General features: G+C 48.2%; 1 protein-coding gene across 2 annotated transcripts in view; it reads right to left on the reverse strand.

The window, feature by feature from the left end:
• Window positions 1–25301, reverse strand: part of ZNF532 (zinc finger protein 532) — a gene marked incomplete at both ends in the record, with an annotated part of 142399 nt that extends 117098 nt beyond the window's left edge. The window contains 3 exons of one of the 2 annotated variants that reach the window (XM_080714396.1): window positions 22987–23053; window positions 23179–23260; window positions 23599–23706. Of the gene's footprint in view, window positions 1–22986; window positions 23054–23178; window positions 23261–23598; window positions 23707–25270 lie in introns of those variants that run through there. The other variant, XM_080714398.1, reaches the window with a different exon arrangement.
• Between the last annotated feature and the right edge of the window lie 380 nt (window positions 25302–25681).

Consider the following 25681-nt stretch of genomic DNA (forward strand, 5'->3'; position numbering starts at 1 on the left):
ATAGCTCAGGAGACCTGATGATAAGACCATGCAGGTGAGGACCAGGAGGCCCCGAATCACCTGTGACCACAGGACTGAAGCCCCATCACTCACCTCTCCTCCCCAGCCCTCAAGAAACTCACCCATCAAGGAAGAGTCCAGCCCAATCTCCCTTGAATGTGTATTTCCTACTTCCCTAAATAAGCCTCTGACCATGCCATTGACTGATGCATGCTGGAATTCTTTTCTGTCAAGTTAGCCAAAGATCCTACAGATTCTGAATTCCTGAGTTGAAGAAGCAATCCATCAACTCCAAAACTAGCTGGGCGTGGTGGCGCACGCTTGTAATCCCCACGCTTGGGAGGCGGAGACAGGAGGATCGCGCTGGTTCGAAGCCAGCCTTGCTGGCTTAAGAGACCCTGTTTCCACATAAAAAAGTTTAAAAAATAGGTCTGGGAGTGTAGCCCGTGGGAGTGTATCCTGGAGGCAGAAGGGCTTCCAGGAATCCCAGTACCATAAAAAAAAAACAAAACCCCAAAACTAAAAACAATTTCCTCCCAAAGTTCGCCATATAAATACACTCCTGCATTTTCAGAATCTTCCATCTACACAAAAGGAAGCAGACAGAGGTTTAAATTTCCCATAAACTCACTCAGAGTCTTTCTTAGCAATCTGTGGGAGGTCCTTTGTATAATAAACCTTATTTCCCATTGGCTGCAAATTAGCTTAATAATTTGCCAATGAGTTTATAAAAATACTTAACGGGGAGCCAGGTGTGGTGGCGCACACTTTTATTCCCAGCATTCGGGAGGCTGAGACAGGAGGATCGCGGTTCACGGCCAGCCTCAGCTACTTAGTGAGGCCCTTTGCAACTCAGTGAGACCCTGTTTCAAAATAAAGAATAAAAAATAGGTCTAGGGATGTAGCTCAGAAGTAAAATGCCCCTGCATTCAATCCCCAGTTCTACAAAATCAAACAAATAAAAAAAGAAAACTTAGTTCTGGGCTAAACCTGATCCCATTTAATAAACGTCAAGAAAATTCATCAGACTCTGATTTAAATGTGTGTCAAATAATTTCCACAACCTGGGCATGGCGGTACAATGTCTGTAATCTCAGTACTTGGGAGGCTGAGACAGGAAGATTCCAATTTCAGATAGTCTCAGCAACTCAGCAAGACCCTGTTTCCTAATAAAAAATTAAACAGGAAGCTGGGCGTCATGGCGCACTCTTGTAATCCCAGTACTTGGGAGGCTGAGACAGGAGGCTCTCAGATCCCAGACAGCCTCAGCTACTTACTGAGGCCCTCTACAACTTACTGAGACCTTGTTTCAAAATAAGTAATATAAAAAAATAGGGCTGGAGGTATAGCTCGGGGGTAGAATGCCCCGGGTTCCACCCTAGCACTGCAAAGAATAAAATAAAATAAAATAAAATAAGGCTGGTGTGTAGCCTGGAGGTAGAATGCCCCTGAGTTCCATTCCCAGTACCCCCCAAAAAATGAGTTTCACAATTCTAAATATCTTTACTATTTATTACATATAAAGTGCCCTTAAAAATAATAAAGCATATTTGGCAAATTCTAACACTTCAAACTAAGACATTACTTATCTCTGTAAACACTAGTAACAAGAACTCTTGGTTTAGGAATAGACGCGTCTAGACTTCAGAAGCATTCCTTTGGCATTTTAGAAATGCCAAGCTGTTTAGGTGCATCTCTACAACTCTAGTTTGAAGCAAAACGTAGATTTCCTAAACTAGAAGTGAGGCTTTGATTACCTGAGCTTCAAAGTCACTTTCCTCTAACACCTAAATAAGCCTTCCATTTTTTTTTTTTTTTTCCCTTGTGGTACTAGGGATTGATCTTAGGGCATTCTACAGAGGTATACTCCAGTCCTATTTTATTGTTTTATTTTTAAACAGAGACTCACTAAGTTTGGAGGGCCTCACTAGTAGCTGAGGCTGGCTGTGAACCTCCAGTACTGAGGAGGCTGAGACAGAGGATCCCAGGGTCAGCTTCTTCAAGACTCAGCAACCTAGTGAGACCCTGTTTCAAAACAAAAAAATAAAAAAGGGCTAGTGTATAGTTTGGAGGTAGAATGACCACAGGTTCAATCTCCAGTACCAAAGAAAAAAAAAAAAGATTCCAGCAGAGTGTGGTGGCTCTTGCTTGTAATCCCAGCATTTGGGAAGTTGAGACAGGAGGACCACGGTTCACGGACAGCCTCAGCTACTTAGTGAGGCCCTTTGAAACCCAGTGAGACTCTGTTTCAAAATAAAGAATAAAAAATAGGGGCCGGGCTTGGTGGCGCACACTTGTAATCCCAGCATTTGAGAGGTGGAGACTGGAGGATCGCGGTTTGTGAACAGCCTCTGCTATTTAGTGAGGCCCTCTGCAAACTTAGTGAGACCCTGTTTAAAAATAAAGAATAAAAAATACGGCAGGGGATGTAGCTTGGAGGTAGAACGCCCCTGGGTTCCATCCCCAGTACCTGAAAAAAAAAAAAAAAAGATTTCATTCCCATAAATGTAAAATGGAAAAAAGGTCAATTTCCCTGAGTTGTCCTGAGGATTAAAGAAAATAATGCAGGTAAAGGTTTATTACTGCAATACCTAAAACACAGTGTTTAATGAATGTGAGTTATTTTAACATCAAAACAAGGTCACTGACAGGGTTCCAGAACAAAAAAAAGTCCTAGAAGTCAACCCGCCATGCTGATGCCCCCCAAACAGGCAGTAACAAGAGAGGTCATCAAAACTGTCAACAACTCACAGAGAATAATAGAGAGCATCCTTAAGTGGCCCTGGCAGACAGGCAGTTCATCAAGGTCTTCTAAGAACCAAAACAGATGCAGGAAAGATTTTTCCTATCCTCAATGACCTGAAATGAGAGCGCTGGGTAACCCAAGACACTAAAGCTAAATTTGAAACCCCAACCAGAGTCAACAATATCCCAATGATCAAAATTAGCGGGACACACTTTCTTAAAATTCCATGTGTCATCTAAATCAAAACCATTAAAGCCTAATTATTGTTACATCAAGTGCTAAACTATATGTATAACCTTTCCCAAAATTAATACTGGCCATAAACCAAACTTGCATTTTGCCAAATACTATACAGACTTCTGAGGGATACACACACACACACACACACACACACACACACACCTCAAATAGGCAGTTATGTGCCTGTGAAAGATCCGAATCAAGCCAGGCGTGGTGACGTACACTTGTAATCCCAGCGCTTGGGAGGCTGAGACAGGACAGGTTCAAAGCCAGCCTCAGCTACTTAGAGAGGCTCTCAGCAACTTAGTAAGACCCTATTTCCAAAAAAAAAAAAAAAAAAATAGGTCTGGGAGTATAGCCCGGAGGTAGAAGTCCCTGGGTTCCACCCCCAGTACCACAAGAAAAAAAAAAACCCAAACCTTAGGCCTGAACACAGTTCCTCCAGGCACTCAGCCAGGTGTCCCACCTCTTGATTTCTCAGTCCCAGGCACGTTCAGACACCATCATTAACTATCGCATTTATGAAGTAAACGCTGCAAGCTAAACAGATTCTGTGATTTTGGATAAAACACAAATTAGAAAACAGATTCACTATCAACACATGCAAAAGCTCATCCATCCTGGTCCCGGTGCTGAAGACTCAGGTTAAAGGCTGAAGCTCGGGTTCAGAAAGACCCACTCCAGTGTCGCCTTGGCGTATCTTTAGTCTCTCTGAGCCTCCACTGTTCGGGCGTGGATGGGACGGTAGGCCTATCCGTGCTTCAGGGCCACTGCGAGCCCTAAGGACCCAGAATCAAAGTGGCTCCAACAGACAGTCTCCTTAACTGCGCTTCCACAGCTAACCAAGTCCCCTTCGGCTCGTCTTGCCTGCAACTCGTGCTTGTCATCATTTTTTTGTAAACACCCCCCCCCCGCCAGACATTAGCTATCTATTTAATCTCCAGGGGCCTCGGCATATGGTTTCTTCTCCTGGAAACTGGAAACGATTCCTTGTTCCTCTTCACAATCCCACTAAAACTTACCTTTCTCAGAACCTCTACTTGGACCCAGTCCTTTCCTTTTCTGTATTTCTTTGCACGTTAGCAAAGTGTTAAAACGCGAATCGCACGGCCAGGTCACGCACGGGTTAAGTTACTTTCCGACAACGCGGTAGCGCGTTAAGGCAGAGCCACAACCTCCATCCCTAAAACAGAACAGTCACAGAACAACTTTGTGCTGGAGGCTATGATGAGAGTAGATGAAAGATGTAATCAAGCCAAGAAATCCATCCCTACCGCTGGAAAAACCAACCGTCTGCCAACAACGGCATTTTTATATATGAACAGGAACATACTCTACTGCACAAGCCAGCCCCTACGTTCACTGTGCTTCTGCCTCCAGCTGGTTACACTTACCTAATAAACACGTGCCACCCATTTCTCACCGACTTTGACGGTGTTTCCAATGGACGAACAAAGGCAGCCACAGTGATGTTCTCCAGAAAACACAGCAGCAGTATATGTGTGTTGTGCGGTGTGTGTGTGTGTGTGTGTGTGTGTGTGTGTGTGTGTGTGTGTGTGTTGCTAGAGATTGAACCCAGGGGAATTCTACCTCCAAGCTATACCCAGCCTTATTTTTTTTTTTGGGGGGGGGGGGTGATCCTAGAACTGGAACCTCTGTGCTACACTCCCAGACCTATTTTTGTATTTTATTTGGAAACAGGATCTCACTAAGTTGCTGAGAGCCTAAGTAGCTGAGGCTGGCTTCGAACCTGTGCAATCCTCCTATCTCGGCCTCCTGAGTACTATTACAAACATGTGCCACCATGCCTGGCTTCCTATTTTTTTATTTTTACTTTGAAACAAGATCTCACTAGCTTAATGAGTCTCACCACTTGCTGAAGATGTCCTCAAACCTGCAATCTTCCTGTCTCAACCTCCCAAGTACTAGGATTACAGGCATTTGCCACCATACTCAACCAGCACAGCACTTTAAAATGAGGGAAGCTGGTGGTACACGCTTGTAATCCCAGCATTTGGGAGGCTGAGAGCGGAGGATCGTGGTTCTCAGACAGCCTCAACTACTTAATGAGGCCCTCTGCAACTCTGTGAGACTCTGTTCAAAAATAAAGAATAAAGAATAAAAAAAAAGGTGGACATGGTGGCACACACTTGTAATCCCAGTGCTTGGGGAGTCTGAGACAGGAGGATCGCACAGGTTCAAAGCCAGCCTCAGCTACTTAGTGAGGCTCTCAGCAACGTAGTGACACTCTGTTTCCAAACAAAATATAAAATAGGTCTGGGAGTACAGCCTGGAGGTAGAAAGCCTCTGGGTCCACCCCCAGTACCACCAAAAATAAAAAATAAAGAAAGAGGGCTGGGATTGTCGCTTGAAGGTAGAATACCCCTGGGTTCAATCTCCAGTGTCTAAATAAATAAATAAATAAATAAGGAGGGCCAGGTTAGGTTCCATGCTTAGTACCAAAAAAAAAAAAAAAAAGGAATACCGTGACTAGGCAGGAGAGAAGGCTAACACGGTGGCGCATTTCCTCTATGGGTCCTACAATGACAGACCCTTCCCTAAAACTACCGTCATCAGTGCCCGGCCCACCCACCACAGCAGCTGGACCAGGAACAGGGGAGCTTGGCTTGGGAAGCAGAGGCGGGGCAGGTGAGGTCCACTAGGATTTAAATGAAGACACTGAAACACAGGGGCCAGAAGAAAATGCAGCTCCGCCCAGGGCGGCACAGATCTGAGGATTAGGCTGGGTGCGAGCTCCTGACGCAAGTCCTCAGGCAGCTGCTGCCTCTGAGCCTAACAATGAGGCCCTTTCACCTTAGCAGCTATGCCCCCAGTGTGTATCCTCTAGGCCAGCAAACCCCAAACAATCTAGCATCTCAAAGCCTGCCGTAGCCATCTCACCGCAGACAAGGAGCTTCCGCCTCTCCCGATGCAGGCCCCGTCACCGCCGCCCACGAGGCTGCTGGGTGAGCTGGCTCCTCGCCAGTCACGCAGGATTTCTGGTACCTCAGACAGACCTCGCTCATTCAGCTCTCTGCTCCGGTACCCTTGGCCCAAGGGGCCTGCTGTCAGCACCACCCATGCAGGCCTGTCCCTGCCACAGGCACCTTCCCATGTCCGCCCTCTGCGGCCTCGCTCTCCCGGCTCCTGCCAAATCCTCTGTCCTCGGGGCCACCCATCCCTGTTTAGCCTCTTGATGTCCTCCACACGTCTCCTCTCACCTCTGACTCCAAACTTAACTCAACTTTTGGTAGGCAACAGGCAGGCTTGACCTCTGCCCCAGCTACATTCTGAACTCACCCTGACTCCACCCATCAGCCCGGCTGCCCTAGCTGGCTCTCGCCCCGGCCCGGTTCTCCCAGACACCACCTCCCCCTTCCAGCATCGGTAGCTCAACAGCAGGGTCTGTGTGATGAAGAGGCTGACGGCGGGCTCAGTTAAGAATTAATAAATCACATTCAGTGGCCCAAATTCCTATGTCACAGCGCTCTCGGGGTCCAAATATCCGATAAGACCTAAAACGCGACTAAGAATCCGGTGAACCAGCAGGCTTCTGTAGAGACGGGGAGGTAAGCTATCTCATGTGACAGACATAATTTTATTGCCGTGGCTGATTTAATCAATGCACCTCCCCAAAGTGAGAAATCCACTAACTACAGTCTTCCAGTCTCTTACAGTTCAAGCACTTAATACATCAATTTCTTTCTGCAACTCGATTCCATGTTTGGCTAAGGCCCAGTGTAGTCTCCCCAGGACAGCGGACCCTGGTTCAGTGCTAACGTCTCTACCACGTGCAGAAGCCATGTCCTGGGGAAGCCGTATCATGAACCTTTTTTTTTTTTTTCTTTTCTTTTCTTTTCTTTTTTCCTTGTGGTACTGGGGATTGAACACAGAGACATTCTACCTCTGAGCTACACTCCTAACCCTATTTTTTTATTTTGAGTCAGGGTCTCGCTAAGTTGCAGGGTGCCTTGCTAACTTGCTGAAGCTGGTCTCCTGCGATCCTCCAGTCTCAGCCCCCCAAGTACTGGGATTATGGCTGTGCCCACCACGCCCGACTTCATCAACCATTTTCCAGCACTGCTCTGTGAGGTGGCTCTTCTGTAACTCTCAGTCTAAGGAAAAGTCCCAAGTCACCTGGATTCCCTGACAGACACAGAGGCAGGCTCACAGTTCTGAGTCCCCCTCACTAGCCAACCAGACTCGGCCCAGCCACGCTTCCATGCTGACCTAGGGCCTGACAGCCTTCAGGCCTTGCGTTATAACAGCCATCCTGCCACCCATCTCCTGGTCCTAATCTCAGTACTAGAACCGTCCTCTGTCAAGGGGTCAAAAGGACCAAGACATCAAGGGTACAGTAATGAAGGACTGCAGGAAGAGGACTGAACCAAGATCCCGTCAGATCCGGAGTATATACAGAACAGTGCTGGTGCCAGAACTGGGCATCTGTCACCAAAGAGCAGTCCTAAGCCCCATTCACACTTGCTCCTGGTGTCACATGCCACGCCAGGATGCAGCCTCATGGGCCAGGTGATGCCTGGACAGCCAGGCGGTTCTGTGAGCAGGAAGTAACAGATACTGAGAACAAAGAGAAGATGCTACTCAAAGTGTGGTCCATGGCCCAGCAGCGTCAATAGAGAGATGCAGAAGCAGGCCCAGTGAGGCTGAAATGGGAGGTTCCCAGTTCAAAGCCAGCCTCAGCAACTCAGTGAGGACCTTATTAACTTACCAAGACCCTGTTTCAAAATTTAAAAAAAAAAATAGGCCTGTTTCAGTTTTTTTTTTTTTTTTTTGGTGGTACTGGAGGTGGAACCCGGAGGCTTTCTACCTCTGGGCTATACTCCCAGACCTATTTTATACTTTATTTGGAAACAGGGTCTCACTAAGTTGCTGAGAGCCTTACTAAGTAGCTGAGGCTGGCTTCGAACCTGTGTGATCCTCCTGTCTCAGTCTCCCAAGCGCCGTGATTACAAGCGTGCGCCACCACGCACGGCAAAAATTTTTAAACTTAAAAAAAAAAATAGCTTGGAGGTAAAATGCCACTGAGCTTAACCTTAGCACCTCTCCTGCCCCCCCCCAAAATAACGCAGAAGCCTAGGCCCACCACAGCCCTAATGAATCACTCTCAGCATCTTAACAGAATCCCTTCCCTGACACTTATCTGCAAGTTAAAGCCTGAGAAGTGCAGTCCAGGCAACAGGGTAGCCAGGACACAGGTACAGAACACCTGCGGGGTGTGGAGCTCAAGGCAAGGGCGACCACCAGCAGTGGAGTCAGCAGTGGAGTCCGGGAGAACGTGACCTTGCTTCCAATCTAAGGTCACACATCTGCCGGTGGTGGAATCTTCAGCTAGTCACTTCACCTCTCTGTATCTTCCTGGGGATCTTAATTAACCTTACAGGGTGCAAGTCAAAGGCGTCTAGACACACACAGTAAATGCTTCCTCCCGTTCTGAAGTGCACAGCAGCCCAGACGGCTGTGCAGACCCCGTGACGGAGAACAATGAATTAGGAATACCTGGGAAAAAAATACAAAGAGTCCAACTAGGGGAGAATGCCTTTCTCTAACAAAGAGACCCTAATGTGGTTATTACATTATCTCTTCCAACCTAAGTAGGGGCTCAATGACATCAGATATTAACACTGCAGGGCACTTAACTCAAATAGAATCAGATCAATATGTGATCAATATAAAAAAATGAATAACATATTTTACATTTTCTTTATCAAGTAAGTCTTCAAAATCTGGCGTGTTATCATGTACTTACAGCTCATTTCAATTAGGATTAGCCACACTTTGCTCAGTAGTCCTACATAGCTGCCGGGTATTGCAGCGATTCCAAGCATAAAAGAATTATTTATGAGTTGGGCATGGTGATGCACGCCTGTAATCCCAGTACTTGGGAGGCTGAGACAGGAGAATCACAGGTTCACAGTTAGCCTCAGCATCTTAGTGACACCCCGCTTCAAAAATAAAATGAAATAGGGCTGGGGCTATAGCTCAGAGGTAGAATGCCCCTGGGTTCACTCACCAGTATCACCAAAAAAGAATTATCATCATTATTATTTTTTTTTGTGTGTGTGGTACTAGGGATAGAACCCAGGGGCATTCTACCTCAGAGCTATACCCCCAGCCTTATTTTTTATTCTTTTATTATTTTGAAACAGGGTTTCACTGAGTTGCAAAGGGCCTCACTAAGTAGTAGCTGAGGCTGTCCTCAAACCTGGATCCTCCTGGCTCAGCCTCCCAAATGCTGGGATTACAAGCGTGCGCCACCATGCCTGGCTGGGATTAGCATTATTATTATCTGTGGGCTCCCTTCCCCACTTCACCTTTCATCACCCCACGACCCCGTGGGCAGGTGGTGAACACTTGGTCACTGTCATATAAACACGGAAGGACAATACCAAGGAAGGCTTCTGCTAACCTGGCAGATTCTCACAAATTTTGTTTTGTTTTAAACTTTGGACAACATAAATTACACCAACAGATGATCTTGACTTCAGTCAAGCACTGAGTACGCTGAATTTTTCTGGAAGCAAAAAGAGCTAAAGTCAGCTGGGCATGGCAGCGCACGCTTGTAATCCCAGCATTCGGGAGGCTGAGACAAGAGGATCGAGGTTCAGGGACAGCCTCAGCTACTTAGTGAGGCCCTTTGCAACTCAGTGAGACCCTGTTTCAAAATAAAAAATAAAAAATAGGGCTGGGGGTGTCGCTCGGAGGTAGAATGCCCCCCAATGCCAAAAAAAAAAAAAAAGTTGAAGCCCTGCGTGGTGACACACACTTAATAATATCAGTACTTGGGAGGTTGAAACAGGAGAATCGCAGCTTCATGGCCATCCTCAACTACTTAGTGAGACCCTGTTTCAAAAATAAAAGATAAAAAAATAGGGTTGAAGCCGGGCATGGTAGCACACGCTTGTAATCCCCACACTTGGGAAGCTGAGACAGGTTCGAAGCCAGCCTCAGCTACTGAGTGAGGCTCTCAGCAACTTAGCGAGACCCTGTTTCCAAATAAAGTATAAAATAGGTCTGGGAGTGTAGCCCAAAGGTAGAAAAGCCCCTGGGTTCCATCCCCAGTACCACAAAAAATAAATAAATAAAAATAGGGTTGATAGGCCGGGCGTGGTGGCGCACATTTGTAATCCCCGCGCTTGGGAGGCTGAGACAGGAGGATCGCACGGGTTCGAAGCCAGCCTCAGCTATTTAGTGAGGCTTTCAAAAACTTAGTGAGACCCTGTTTCCAAATAAAATATAAAAAAGGTCTGGGAGGATAGCCCAGAGGTAGAAAGCCTCTGGGTTCCACCCCCAGTACCACCAAAAAAAAAAAAAAAATAGGGTTGAGGGTGTAACTGAGAGGTAGAATGATCTGGGTTCAATCCCCAATATCAAAAGAAAGAAAGAAAGAAAGAAAGAAAGAAAGAAAGAAAGAAAGAAAGAAAGAAAGAAAGAAAGATAGGGGCAAGATCTTCAACCACATAAGAACTGAGTATGGTGGTGCATGCCTGTAATCCCAGTACTTCAGAGGTTGAAACAGGAAGATCCTAGGTTCAAAACGAGCCTCAGCAACCTAGCGAGGCTCTGAGCAGCTAGCAAGACCCTGTTTTCAAATAATAAAATAGGGCTGGGGGTAGAGCTCGGAGGAAGAGTACCCCTGGGTTCAACCTCTAGTACCAGCTGGAACATGTCGGTCGGCCTCTTGCTACATTCCACCCGTTTTTAACCAGGTATCGGGCAGCTGTAACTGCCTAAAGACATGATGCACGCGCGTGTTGTCTGTGTCTTCACTGTCAAAAGCAAACATCTACTTGCAGATGAGGTGAAGGAGGCAATACCTTCCAAGATAGAGGACAAAACGCCTTTCTCCTAAAACAGGCAGCCCAAGGGACACTGAGCGACAGCTACGATTTTAGAAAGAATAATTAACTGCGTGCACTCTGCTAAACACTTTCCATTCATACAGTCTCAGAACCACCCTCGGGAAAAGCATGGTTTGGAACTTACGCAACGTGCCCCAGCTCACAGATCGCGCGGGTGACAGTGCAGGTTTGTACCACTGAGGGTTGGGCAACGGATCAACGCCACGAAAGGCTGGCACGGGCTCTGGAAACCCCCCGGCCTCACCACCCAGACTTCACTAGAACAATAAGCAGAATCGACTCTGGAACTTCCTCTCCTGCTCGGGCTGGGTAAAATCAGCAAAACTGTTAAGGACCAGAATATCAATGAGTACTTGGGCAAGGCTTAATTTGATTAATTTATGCTTTCAGGATGATCTGGTAGAAGAATTAGAAATATGAGTGGATTACATACCACTGAAACACTGTGGTAAATTCTGGAAGGCAGACAGAGGGCCATGACGGAAGCCATCTTGGACTGGGAGCCGGGGCTAGGCTGCTGCTCCAGACCCGCCCGGTCCTACCTGACCAGACCCGCCCTCCAACCTGGGCTGCTGTGGAAGGAGGAAGTGACGCTGAGTATGTGAAGCCTGTCCAGCTACAGTCTCCTTAAACAGAGGGCTTTAGCCAGGCATGGTGGTACAGTAAGCCAGGGGCCCCAGACGAGAACAATGGAGGGAGTGGTGGCTCACGCTTGTAATCCCAGTACTAGGGAGGCTTGAGACAGGACAATCACAGGTTCAAAATCAGCCTCAGAAACAAAGCAAGACTCACGGCAGCCTAGTGAGACCATTTCCAAAATAAGTTAATAAGAGCCAGGCGTGGTGTCACATGCTTGAGAGGCTGAGACAGGAGGATCATGGTTTAAGGACAGCCTTAGCTACTTAGTGAGGCCCTCCACAACCTAGTAAGACCTTGTTTCAAAATAAAGAATAAAAAATAGGGCCTGGGGTATAGCTCAGAGGTAGAATGGCCCTGGGTTTCATCCCCAGTACCACAAAAACAAACATACAAACAAAATAAGGAAATAAAATTGTCCTGGGAACATAGCTTGGAGGTAGAATATCTCTGAGATCAATCAATCGCCAGTACCCAAAAAAGAAAAGAGGAAAAAAAGAAAACAGAAGGCTTTGAATTTTCTAACCTATTATGTTTTTCTTTTCTTTTTCTTCTTCTTTTTTTTTTTTTTTTGGTGAAACTGGGGGTGAAACCCAGGGGCCTTCTACCTCCAGGCTACACTCCCAGATCTATTTTATATTTTATTTGTAAACAGGGTCTCACTAAGTTGCTGAGAGCCTCACTAAGTAGCTGAGGCTAGCTTCGAACCTGCACCATCCTCCTGTCTCACCTTCCAAGTACTGGAATTACAAGTGTGCGCTATCAAGCCCGGCTTTAACCTATTAAGTTTTCAACAACCTAATTACTTAACAACCTTACTATTCAGATGATGCCTATAAAGAATCTGTTCTTAGCTGGGTGTGCTGATGCAGGTCTGGAATCCCGGTACTTAGGAGGCTGAGATGGGGGGGGGGTCACAGGTTTGAGGGCAAACCTCAGCAATTTAACAAGACCCTCAGCAATTTAGTGAGACTCTGCTTCAAAATAAAAAATAAAAAGGTCTGGGGAGGTAGAGGTAAACTGACCCTGGAGTTCAATCACCAGCACCAAAAAAAAAAAAAAATCAGTCTCTGAAAGGGGATTGAGTCCCAGTAAGAAAAGGCTGATGTAAACAGTCCAGAATTAAACACTCCGGTTATCTTTAGGGCACCAGGGATCAGTCAAGACGCCTGGAAGCCATGATGACGTGAAGTAATAACCGACTGAAAAGAAACAGTAAGACCTGGCACTTTCCAGCCCCAGAGTCCATGAGGTTGAGGGGCTCCGGTGGAGATTGTACACACAGCTAAGAAAACCATGCAGAGGGGATTTAAAGTGCTTGTTTTTCGGTCTCCAGTTGTAGATGAAACAGAATTTGCTCTCCCCACTCATTCTAAAGCAGCCAGAATTTGGAGCGTCCTGCCTGCAGGAAATGCTTTCAACTATGTTTACTTGTTGGGTTTTTATCAGCACTACTCTCCACGTATTTTGCTTTTCTCCCCCTTTTCAGAGAACACATAAAACAAAAGCATCTCTCTATTCCTCTCCATTGCAATTTGTATCCTCACATTAGTGCCCCACGAAATTGTTTAAGTCTTTTCTTTTTTTTTGGTACCAGGGACTGAACGGGGGGGGGGGGGGGGGGGGTTCTACCTCTGAGCTACACCCCCAGCCCTTTCCATTTTTTTTTTTTTTTTTTAATTCTGAAACCACCTCACTAAATTGCTGAGGCTGTCCTGGAACCTGTGATCCTCCATCTCAGTCTCCCAGTCCTGGAATTGCAGGCGTGCCCCACCGTGCCCAGCTTGGGTTTTTTTAATGTACTATTTCTAGAACCATCTCTGGTGGAAATAACACTGTCTTCTGTCTGTGCTGACCACAGTCAGGAAAAGCCGGCTCCAGACGAAGGCCCTTGGCTACCTCAAGCCGCGCCTACACATTCTCACCAGTGTTCAACCAGCCTGAACCCTGCCAGGGTCGGCTGCTGGGACCTGCTGTGCCCTGGGCCCCTCCTCCCGGCTACCACCCCCTGGAGGGCCCTGCGGGGGGGGGGGGGGGGGGGGCCTCCCCCAGGCAGAACCACCTGCCCAGCAATGAGGAGCAGGCTCGCAGTCCTGCTCTGCTACCATTGCCCATCTGGGAAAGCTTGGCCCAGGTCCCTGCCTCAGTTTCCAGACTGGCACCACTGGGATAACAGAAGACAGCACATCTCATTGTTTCAGTATTCGATGAACTGGCACAGTAAAGGGCTACGACGTGCCCTGGTGCCTGCGGGTGCTAGCTGTAAGACCATTTCCTACTTTTCTGGAAATGTCCCTCCCTCCAACCTGCTTTGGTCTGTGCGCGCATGTGTGCATGTACTGGGAATTACGCAGCCCAGGACCTCATTCACGCCAGAAGTACTGTACAGCCGAACTACACTCAACTCTTGTTTTTTGCTATACAGAGGATGGAACCCAAGAGCCTTCTACCTCCAGGCTACACCCCCCCGCTCAATTTTTATTTATTTATTTTTGCAGGTATGGGGATGGAACCCAGGTGCATTTGACCTCCGAGCTACACCCTCTGCACTACACCCCCTGCCCTGTTTTTTATTCTTTACTTTGAAACAGGGTCTCACTGAGTTGCAGAGGGCCTCACTAAGTAGCTGAGGATGTCTGCGAAGCTTGATCCTCCGGTCTCAGCCGCCCAAATGCTGGGATTACAAGCATGCGCCACCACACCCGGCTCAATTTTTTATTTGGAAACAGGGTTTCACTAGTTACTATGAGCCTCACTAAATTGCTGAGGCTGGCCTGGAAACCTTGGTCCTCCTGTCTCAGCCTCCTAAGTACTGAGATTACAAGTGTGCGCCACTACATGCGGCTCACACCCAACTTTCTGCAACATGTGTTTGAGGCTCTTCAGCCACCGTCCCTCTTTATTTATGGGTTTTTACTATATAAGCCATTATCTTAGGGGATCCCACACTCAATTTTTTTTACACCTTTCTTCTTCTATCATCTGTTCTAAGCTAATCACAGTAGTCCTCCCTATCTGCAACTTTACTTTCCGAGTTTTTCAGTTACCTGAGGTCAACAGCAATCTAAAAATATCAAACTTAAAAAAAATCGATAAATAAACAATAAGTTTTCGGGGTTTTTAATTGGAGACTGGGGAGGGAACCCAGGGGCATTCAACCTTCAAGCTACACTCCCTGCCCTATTTTTTATTCTTTACTTTGAAACAGGGTCTCACTAAGTTACGGAGGACCTCACCAAGTAGCTGAGGCTGTCCACGAACCACCAGTCTCGGCCTCTTGAATACTGGGACTACAAGCGTGTGCCACCACACCCAGCTAACAATAAGTTTTAAATAACTTAGTGTAGTATATTATTATAATTGCTCTATTTTATAATTGGCTATGGTCATTAACCTCTTACTGAATTTATAAATTAAACTTTATCAGAAGTATGCATGCATAGGAAAAAAACTATATATATATATATATATATATATATATATATATATATGGCTTAGGACTAGCAGGCCTTCAGGGACTCACCTGACGGGACACTACTGTGCTCCCAGTCTAGACCTCTCTCAGACAGCACTCGACTCCAGAATGACGGAGCCAGAGGCAAGGGCACCTCCACAGCCCCCTCCACTCCTCTGAATCCCTCCTGCCTCTGACTTTGCCATCCCAAAGACAGATGGGCCCAGCTGCCGAGTGACCTCAGAGGGCACCTCGGAGCATCCGCCAACCCCCATCACTCCCGACATCCAGCCAGGTACCAGCACACACACCTGCGCAGCCACCGCCTAGCACCCCATCACCTTGAACAACTCCTTCCATCCAAAGCCCTCTCCCCTGGCCTGAAGCAGTGGTCCCTCTGTAGAGCTCCCTGCCTCCATCCCCCCTCTCTGGGGCTGCCACAGGACCTTGGTTTCAAAGGCCAGGTCTTTATATGCCAATACTGGCTATCTAAGGAAGCCCACACTGCAGGGGCTGGAGAGAAACACTGTCGGCACCCTGGCTCTTGACTGTCTCCTCGCTATCTCGACCCTGGTCCCCACCCGACCCGCACCCTACTCTCCCCTTCCTTGGCTGCTCCTCTGCTCACATGGCCTTCCCTGAGCAGCCTGCCTCCCACGCGGCAGGTCCTTCCTGGTGAAACTCAGAGGCCACCTCTGCAGGGCTCCTCCCACCACTCCACTCTGACACCGCCCACATTCCTAGCATAGCTTCCTAGGCCACTGAACACTTAGATGTCTGGTTTCTTTCCCCCTCTGTATTCCCAGCAGCAAACACAACCTGAGGCGCTCATAAGACCCAGAAAGGATCTGTTAAGTGAGCCCCAGAAAGGATCTGTTAATGGCTGAAAGAAGCCCCCACTGCAGTCGCAGGCCGCTTCCTCGGCCTCTCCCCTCCACACCATCGCTTCTCTTTGTCCTTCCTGAACCTAAAAGCTTTAAAAAAAAAAAAAAAATCCCTTTGGATTCTCCCCTCTCCATTGCCTCAGCAAATAGTGAGACACTGTGCAACCTACAGAGACCCTGTTTCGAATTAAAAATAAAATAGGAGCCAGGCGTGGTAGGGGACACTTGTAATCCCAGCATTCGGGAGGCTGAGACAGGAGGACCACAGGTTTGCAGCCAGCCTCAGCTACTTAGTGAGGCCCTTTGCTTCTCAGCGAGACCATATTTCAAAATAAATAGGTCTGGGGGTACAGCTCGGAGGTACAATGCCCCTGGGTTCCATCCCCAGTACCGCAAAAAAATTTAAAAAAAATAGGGCTGAGGGTGTAGTTCAGAGGTAGAATGCCCCTGAGTTTAATACCCATTACACACACACACACACACACACACACACACACACACACACACACAGCTAAATAATGATTTCAAATATTAGAACACCATCAATACTTTGGCAGTAAATAAATTATAATTAAGAAGTTGCTGACACATAACCAAAACTCTCAACAAAGATCTTTGGTGTCACTTTCCAAAATTCAAGTCTGTTATCATGTGGTGTTTTATAGAACCTGAAGACACATGTAAGACACATAAGCCGCCTGCTGTTTCTGAAGAGATTAAAAGTAATTGCTGAAGGAAATAAAGGCTGTTTTGCCACTTGCAGTGGTTTTTTTTTTTCCTCCGACTTTGGCTAATTTCGATTAGTTCAGGGTTATAAAGCATGTCATCCCTTTAGAGAGCATTCTATTCTGCTCGTCTCGAGTGTCTTTAATGCTTACCAGCACCTCTTCTCTGCGAGTCCTAACAGCAGCTGTCAAGGCCACAACTTCCCTGTGAGTTAGGATGGGCTGGATTATTTTCATTCAAACCTCTACCACCTATGTACACGCCCGACGATCCAGCCTAATATCTAGGGAAGAGAAAGGCACACTATGTTCATACTCCGGAGGCTGAAGAGGGAGAGCACTTGAGCACAGGGCTTCAGGATCAGCCTGGGCAACCTCTCAAGACCTGGGCTCAAAAAAGTACCCAACCTATGTCCACATAAAAACCTGCACTCAGATGTTTGCAGCCGCTGTTTTCACAATCACCAAACACTGGAAACAGCCTTAATGTCCTTCAACCAGTGAATGGATAAACGAATGGTGGTACGTCCATACGGAGGAATACTACTCAACACTGAAAAGCATTGGCAAACAGAAAATGGAGAACTACAAAGGCATTTCAAAGCATCCATCTTTCTGCCAAAAGTGGTTAAGGAAGTCAAAGAAGCCATTTAGATGACATTCTGGAAAAGACCAAAGGATGGGAACGGAGAACAATGCCCCTATATTGGGACAGTGGCTGCAGGGGTGGAGCTGGACAAACAGTTTGACTACAAAGAGGCAGGAGGAGATTTTGGATTGATGGAATTACTCGGCACGGATTATGGTGGTGGGTACAGGACTCTATACATATGTCAAACCCCAAAGAATTACACATTAGAATATATTTTACTATGTATAAATAAAAACTTTAAAAATTAATTCTTTTCTTACAGTAAAAAAAAAAAAAAAAAAGAACTGGGGAATAAATTCAGGGCTTCATACACACTGCTCAAATATTTTAACATTGAACTATACCCTCAGACCTTTTTATTTTTTTTAATCGTGTGTGTGTGTGTGTGTGTGTGTGTGTGTGTGTGTGTGTGTGTGTTACTGGGGATGGAACCAAGGGGCATTCTACCTCCGAGCTACACCTCAAGCCCTATTTTTTATTCTTTATTTTGAAACAGGGTCTGACTGAGTTGGAAAGGGTCTAAGTAGCTGAGGGTGGCCACGAACCTGGATCCTCCTGTCTCAGCCTCCCCAGTCCTTTTTAAAATTTTCATTTTGTGGCCGGGCGTGGTGGCGCACGCTTGTAATCCCCGCGCTTGGGAGGCAGAGACCAGAGGAGGCAGAGACCAGAGGAGGATCGCAGGTTCGAAGCCAGCCATGCGCGCTGGCTTAGGAGACCTTGTTTCCAATTAAAAATGTAAAAATAGGTGTGGGAGTGTAGCCCGGAGGTAGAAGGGCTTCCAGGAACCCCAGTACCACCACACAAAAAAAATTTTTTTTCATTTTGAGGAGGGTGTGGTTGTGTGTGACTATAATCCCAGTGCTGGGGAGGCTGAGACAGGATGATCTCAGGTTCAAAGCTAAATTGCCTCAGGAATTTAGTGAGGCGAGGCTCTGTTTCAAAATAAAAAGTAAAATAGACCTGGGCGTGTGTGTGGGGGGGTAATTCCAAGTTACCCCCTGGGTTCCATACTTGGTACCATGGAGAGGGGAGACCCGGGATTCCATACTTGGTACCAAAAAAAAAAAAAAAAAAAAAAAAAAAAAATTAATTTGTAGCCAGGAACAGTGACACACACCTACAACCCAGTACTTGGGAGGCTGAAACAGGAAAATCAATTAATGGCAGGTTTGAAGCCAGCCTCAGGAACTTAACAAGATCCTGTTTCAAAATAAAAAGGGCTGAAGTGTAACATGGAAGAAGAATGCCCTTTGCTTTGATACCCAATATTTAATTTTTAAAACTTTTATTTTGAGATAGGGTATGCATAAATTCTATTACTCATCTAGGCTGGCCTTGAACTTGCAATCCTCCTGCCTTGGCCTCTCAATCCTTGTTGGGATTGTAGGCATGTGCCACTTTGCCTGGCAAAAAAGTTAATTTTCTAATGATGACTTAATCATTAAATGAAATTAACAAAAAGGTGTGGGCTTCAGGAATGTCTCTCGTGGTTGCTGTTCTTGTTTTACCAGTACTGGGATTAGGAGTCTTAAGGGAATGAGGAAGGAGCCACCCTAATGTCTTCAGGATCTTCAGTCTCCCTGTACCAGCATCCTTTTAAAGGTGCCACATCAGAGCCGGGCGTGGTGGAGCACGCTTATAATCCCAGCATGCTTATAATCCCAGCATTCGGAAGGCTGAGACAGGAGGATGGCGGTTCAAGGACAGCCTCAGCTACTTAGTGAGGCCCTTTGCAACTCAGTGAGACCCTGTTTCAAAATAAAGACTAAAAATAGGGCTGGGGGTGTAGCTTGGAGGTAGAATGCTCCTGGGTTTCATCCCCAGTACTGCAAAAAAAAAAAGGTGCCAAATTACGGTTCCACATCACTCTACGCCAGCTGAACAGAGACAGAATTCTACCACTAGTATGGGGGAGGTTATTCAAAACCATTGAGAGATGGTACTTCCACGGCAAATACCAAGAGAGCATCTCCAAGGAAGAAACAGAGGAGGATGGAAGATCACCAACTCTAACACTGTAACCCATTCAAGTGAAACGTACGAGCAAAAAATTCCACTTACGTGTGGGCTAGTCCCTTGACGCCTTCCTTTGAAATAAATAAGGGTAGGGAGTAAGAAAGAGGAAGAGAGCTGGGCATGGTGGCACAGGAATGCAATCTCAGTACGTGGGAGGCTCAAACAGGAAGACCACATGTTCAAGGCCAGCCTCAACAACTGAGCCAGATCCCCTGTTAAATTTTAAAAAATAAGCCAGGCCTGATGACACACGTCATCCCAGTACTTGAAAGGCGGAGACCATAAGCTCTCAGGTTTAAGGTCACCTTCAGTAACTTAGAGAGAGCATCTCAGAGTAAATAAAAACGGAAGAGAGCTGGTGGTACAACTCAGATGGTTACAGCTCAGAGTTTGTAGAATGCTTCCGCATTCAATCCCCAGTGCCAAAAAATTAAATTAAATTAAATTAAATAAGAAATAGTGCTGGGAGGTATAGCTTGGAAGTAGAATGTCCCTGAGGTTAAAAAAAAAAAAAAAAAAAAAAAAGGAGGGAAGCCATATGTGGTGGCACACGCTTGTAATCCCAGTATTTGGGAGGCTGAGACAAGAGAATCACAGGTTCAAAGCCTGCTTCAGCAATTTAGTGAGGCTCTCAGCAACCTAGTGAGACTCTGTTTCCAAATAAGAAATAAAAAAATCAGGCTGGGGTACAATGCCTCTGGGGTCAATCCCCAGTACCAAAAACCAAAAGACAAGAGAAAGAGGCTCCAGGTTAGGACTAACAGCCCTCCAATGTTCTTTTGTTTGTGGCACTGGGGATTGTACCTAGGGGCATTCTACCTCTGAGCTACATCCTCAGCCCACTTTTTGTGTGTATGTATGTATGTGTGTATTGCCAGGGATGGAACCCAGGGGCGTTCTACCTCCAAGCTACACCTACAGCCCTATTTTTTATTCTTTATTCTGAAACAGGTCTCACTAAGTTGCAGAAGACCTCACTACATTACTGAGGCTGGCCTTGCGATCCTCCTGTTTCGGCCTCCCAAGTACTGGGATTATAAATCTGCACCACCACAACGGTTGATATTCAAAGTTCTTCAACGTGGAAAGTATGACTAAAATTTCAGGCAAGTGACACAAGGAACTGGGTGAGCTGGGCGTGGTGGTGCACACTTGCAATCCCAGTTACTTGGAAGGCCAAGACAGGAAGATTTCAGGTTCAGAGACAGTCTCAACTACTCAGTGAGGCACTCCACAATTTAGAGAGACCTTGTTTCAAAATCTAAAGAATAGCCAGGCATGGTGTATGCTTGTAATCCCAGCATTCGGGAGGCTGAGACAGGATGATCGCAGTTCGCTGACAGCCTCAGCTACTTAGTGAGGCCCTCTGCAACTCAGTGAGACCCTGTTTCAAAATAAAGAATCAAAAATAGGGGTGGTGGTGTAGCCTGGAAATAAAATGTCCCTGGGTTCCATGCCCAGTATGGGGGAAAAAAAAAAATCTAAAGAATAAAAAATAGGGCTGGGGTGTAGCTCAGAGGTAGAATGTCCCTGAGTTTCATCCCAGCATTGCAAATAAATAACAGAAGCAAGGGTTCAACACCCAATTACATTTTCTTTCCGTTGAGCTCACACTCTTGCTCAGAGACTGTGGCCCACAGGCTATTCTCAGAGACCCAATGCAGACATCCCCAACCAGGCAGTGCTCCCTCCTGGCTCTCCCTCAGGAGGAACCGCCCTTGCTCTTTCTCCAGTGAAAGCTGGATTCTCTCTCCTGAGACTTGGGCCTGCTGCTACATTGTTACACCCCAGCATGATATCAACACCTGGGCAATCCCCAACCCAAAATGATCTCACCATGGCTGCCCTGAAGAACCAGCTCTCCAGCCTGAAACAGCATTTGCAGCTGGAAAGACTGGCCTCCACGCCAAACAAATGCTATTTTCGGGAGACATCTCGGGGGAGGGGAAGAACAAAGCTAAAAAATCATCAGGAGAGTAAACCAGAACATTCCATGACATGCAGTGCCTGAAAAGGTTTTTCTTAAATAGACTCAAGACAGTTATCGCGAAGGGTGAGCTGTCAAAGTTAAATAAAAATCACTGACTAGGAAGGAAGGCAGGAATGGAGGGCTGAATGAGAAAACAGCTTATTGTATTAAGCTAATTAAGGTTTATCACGTTAGCCATCTGAGTTTTCGTTGGCTCCAGCAACCCAGGAGCAGCTTTACCATGCAACAAGGACCCGGATCTGCTCTGCAAGCGTATTTCTGCCACAGTCAGCCGCGGAACCTCTGGCAGTCAAAAATGAGGTAGAATTGAAAACCAATTTTAGCACAGTGATTTGCCAACAAGTTTGTTCCATCATATAAGCTATTTGCTGGCCTATCCGTCCGAGATTACATTTATCTGTATTAAATGCTATATAAAGTATTCCAATCCAACCAAGTACTCCGAGCTAACCAAGTACTCGGTTCCCCCCTTTTGCCAGTTTTATCACACAGGCGATGCCCTGCGGCCCAGAGAAATACATTTCAACAATAAAAACCCCTGCATACTTAACACCCTCCACTGCAGAAGCACTGCCCACGGACAGCCAGCACACAACTTCACCCATCCTAAGATCCTCGGCTTTTTCTGCAAAAGCCCACTCTGCTGAACGCGGAGAGGAACAAAATACCCACTTCAGAATGAGGGAGACATTTATTTGCAATCATGTCTCCAATGGGCTCCTCTTGAACTGTACTTTTCCCAAACCAGCAGAAAGGCAGAACCAGTTCTGTTGCTAAGATCGGGTTGGATCCAACTCTGGGGCCGCCGGTTTCCTGTTTGGGGAAGTTACAGCAATGTTCACAAGGAACCCCCAAGGCAAAATGTTCAGTGTTCCCCTGGAAGCCCCCACAGCCTTTTGTTCTTCACTGTGCTAACACCCCTTACTGCTTTCTGCACTTCCCTCCTCTCCTCCCCAACCGCTGGCTGGGGAGGGTGCAGGAAAAGAAATGCCAGCTCTAACTAGCTGCAATCTTTTTCAGGCAGGAGACATTTTCTACCACCATTACAGTAAAGCTGTGAGTTAACAGGCATCTCTGCCCAGATGAAGCCAGTCTCCCCGCTCTCCTCCTGGTCTTGCATTAACATTCCACATTAAAATGTATGCCACAAATAATCCAATGGCGAACTCACCGTCGACAGCAGCCCCCAAAATCAATAAAAGACATTCCACCACTTGACTCGGAGTGAAAAAATCTTTCAGGTTAACACAGAGAGAAAGAGAGACAGAGACAGAGAGAGAGAAAGAGAAAGAGAGAGAGAGAAAGAGAATGGTAAAAGAGATGGTGAATGGATGTAAATCTACCTCCAGGCTCCTCAAATCCTAAAAAAGGTGGCGGCCAGCCTGCCTCAGTTTGGTGAAGCCTTTCCTTTCCTCCTCATCATCGGGAAAAGGCTACTTGTGTCCTGCTTCAGTCCTATGCAAAACAGGGCATTCTCCACCAGGGCCTGCAGCCCTGCATTCTCTAAACGTTACCTCTTGCCAGGCCTGACAGTTCCAAATGCCCAGGCACATGAGATTTAATGAAGGCATTCAGATTTCACCTTGATAACGAGATCACCCCAAAAGTCCCTCGGATCCCTTTAAAACAGGGAGACCAAGAGGAGTCTTTCTTCGCCACTCTGAACCCCATTTTATCTTCAGGGCACCAATCCACTGTCAGTCTGTGTCTGAATGGGTCTGCAAATTCACATTTAAATTCATGCTCAAAATAGCACATCTCACCTTGTGAGCCTTGACCTTTTGGAAAGACTTTGGGCCAGTGTTCAGTTAGTGTCAAGCGGTTGCATTCTCTGCAAATATGAAAGGGTTAAAAGCAGCCCCAGTCAACAGGCCTACAAGGAGAGAAAAAAGAGACAGCATGTATGGGTAACAGCATCATGCATTTATGCTCATTTCCTAGAACAATATTGTTACCTTTTGGCCTTCATAATAGTCAGAAGTATTCCCAACACCCTTTAGTAGCTTCTAAAAGGAAAAGCACAAAACAGAACATACCCTGCAAGAGAAAAGATGTCATGCAAAGTAACATTCTCCAGCAACAAACAAACTGCCATTACAAACGCATCAGTTCATTCTGGTTTGGTTTTGTTTAAAAAAAAAAAAAAGAAGCAAAAGAAAGAAAGAGAGAGAGAGAGAGACTGCACAAACCAAGTGTCCCCACCCTGGCAAGGCACATTTCTTTCTTTAATAAGGGTCATAAATCTCAGCTTCTTGTCCATCCCTTAAGCAACAGAAAAAGGCAGGCAAAGCCCAAGGAATCTCAGACTCTGCGAACCTGCACCTTTCGCCCATTGTCTGTACACAGGACCTTTCAGGGCTCCATTAGTCACGTACCAGTGCTGTGTGGTGTCTAAGTGTGCATTCACATACTGTGTTGGGGTGGCACCTTCCTGCAAAGCTCCTCTGCTTTTGGCTGCCATGAAGGGAGGAAGCTGCTATCCCACTGTACTAGCTAAAGTGAGTGCATTGTGTTCAGGAGCTGATCTGCCTCAAACCAGTTCCAGCCGGTTCTGGTCACCCTACATAAAAAAGCTATGGCACCCCTCGCTGAGTTGCCAACAAGTCCCTGAAAACCCTCAGGACAGGGGGCACCTCGCTGGGGCGGCCTCGCCCTCTCAGGCCTTCCAGAGATGGGGAAGGTCATCGTGGTCCCCCCCACCGGCACACCGGCGCACAGCCTGGGAAATGCTCGCCTCGCCGGCCCCCCAGAGCCCTCAGGGCTCGGCCCCCTCCCCTCCGCCCCAAGCCCACCGCAGACACTGTCTCCCCCTCCTGCTCCTTGCTCCACTTACCTCCCACAACCCGGCTCAGAGCTTTGTGTACGTGTGTGTCAGTGTGTGCTCTGTGTTGGTGGCTGACAAGGAGCCCCCAAGGAAGCAATCTATGTGTCTCCTCGCACAGGATGCGACGGGCGGCCGCGGGAGCCGGCCGGGCCTCCTCGCCGAGCGGTGCTGGCTTGTTGACCGGGCTCCTCTCTGCCTGTCACCCCCACCCCACCCAGCCCCCTCCTCCCTTCCGTCCCTCTCCTCTCTCTCCCAGCCCTGTCACCACCACCAGCAGCCCCCCCAGTCTCCTCCTCCTCCTCCTCCAACCTTCTCTTCTTTCAAACACCTGGGGGGAGAAGTCCAAATCCCTGCACCTCGGGTGGGAACACTGAGGGGCACACGAGGGGGCAGCAGGGGAGAAGAGGGGGCGCCGCGGCCTGGGAGGGATGGCCTGTGCGCGGCCGGGCTGGGGGGGGGGTGCAGGCGAGCCGGCGCTCACGTGGCCCCCGCTGCGGCCGCGGGCCGGGGCCTACGAGGCCGGCGCGCCTGGGCCCCCGTGGAGGCGAGGCCGGGCCGGGCGCCCCCCGCGCCGCCCCCTCCTCTGAGCTCGCCCGGCCGCCCGCGGCCCCGGCCCGGAGGCGCACCCCCACCCCGGCCGGGGCGCCTGGCCGGGGCGCGCGGCTCGGATGACCTTTGCTGAGCGCGGCGCCGCCGGCGGCTGCTGCTATGGGGCCGCTGCTGCCGCTGCCATGGGCGCCGCTGCTGCTGCTGCGGGCGGGGCGGCGGCGGCGGCTGCCATGCCACGGGCGTGCCGGCCGCATCCCCGGCTCGCCCGCGAGTGCGGGAGCCGAGCCGCCGCCGCCGCCGCCGCCTCCCCGGCCTCCGCGCCGCCGCCGCGCTAGCTCTAGGCCGCGCGGTGGCGATGGCGGCGCTCGGGCCACGCCGGGGCCTAGCGCTTGGGGGTGCGGGCCCGGGCGGCGGGCGGACAAAGGGGAGCGCGGCGGGGGAGGGGGCCGGGGAGGGGGCGGCGGCGGCGCCCGCGGAGGCCGCCCCGAGCCCGCAGAGCCGCCCGGCTCGCGCCCCGGCCCCGCGCCGGCCGAGCCCCGGGTGCTGGGTGCTTCAAGCACGCTAGGGAGGGCGGCTGGGGCTCTTCTGTTTCTCTCCTTCTTCGTTTTCTTTTTGCCAACGACACGGCAGACGCTCACCCCGTCCTTCTGCAGTGGCCCCAAGCCGCGACTTACTGAACTGGAAGGAAGCTAGGCCTCGCCAAAGATGGTTGGAGAAGACCGTGAGCCTCTCCCGACCCAGGATCTTCTTGAAGCCAAGGTGGTGTGCCGTCCTCCCTCGTAATGGTGGCAAAGAAGCGCGAAGAGAGCACGCTGTCTGCAGACATTCAATGTGAAAGTCTCCCCTGGACGTGGAAGAAGGGGCTCTCCTCGGGTTAGTTAGTGGTTTGGAGCCCTTTTCGCCTTAAACTGAGCCACAAAAGAATGGAAGACACCCTGTGGGGTGGGGAGAAAGCCCTGGTGTAAAAGACACACGTTTTGCTCTCAGAGAAAAAGCCACTGGGGCCAGACAGAAACATGGCATGTTCAGTTCATGGAGGGTTTTTTTTTTTTTTTTAAATGGGGGAATGATATTGAGTAAACAAG

This window comes from Muscardinus avellanarius (genome assembly GCF_963383645.1).
Source record: "Muscardinus avellanarius genome assembly, chromosome: 17".
Lineage (NCBI taxonomy): Eukaryota > Metazoa > Chordata > Mammalia > Rodentia > Gliridae > Muscardinus > Muscardinus avellanarius.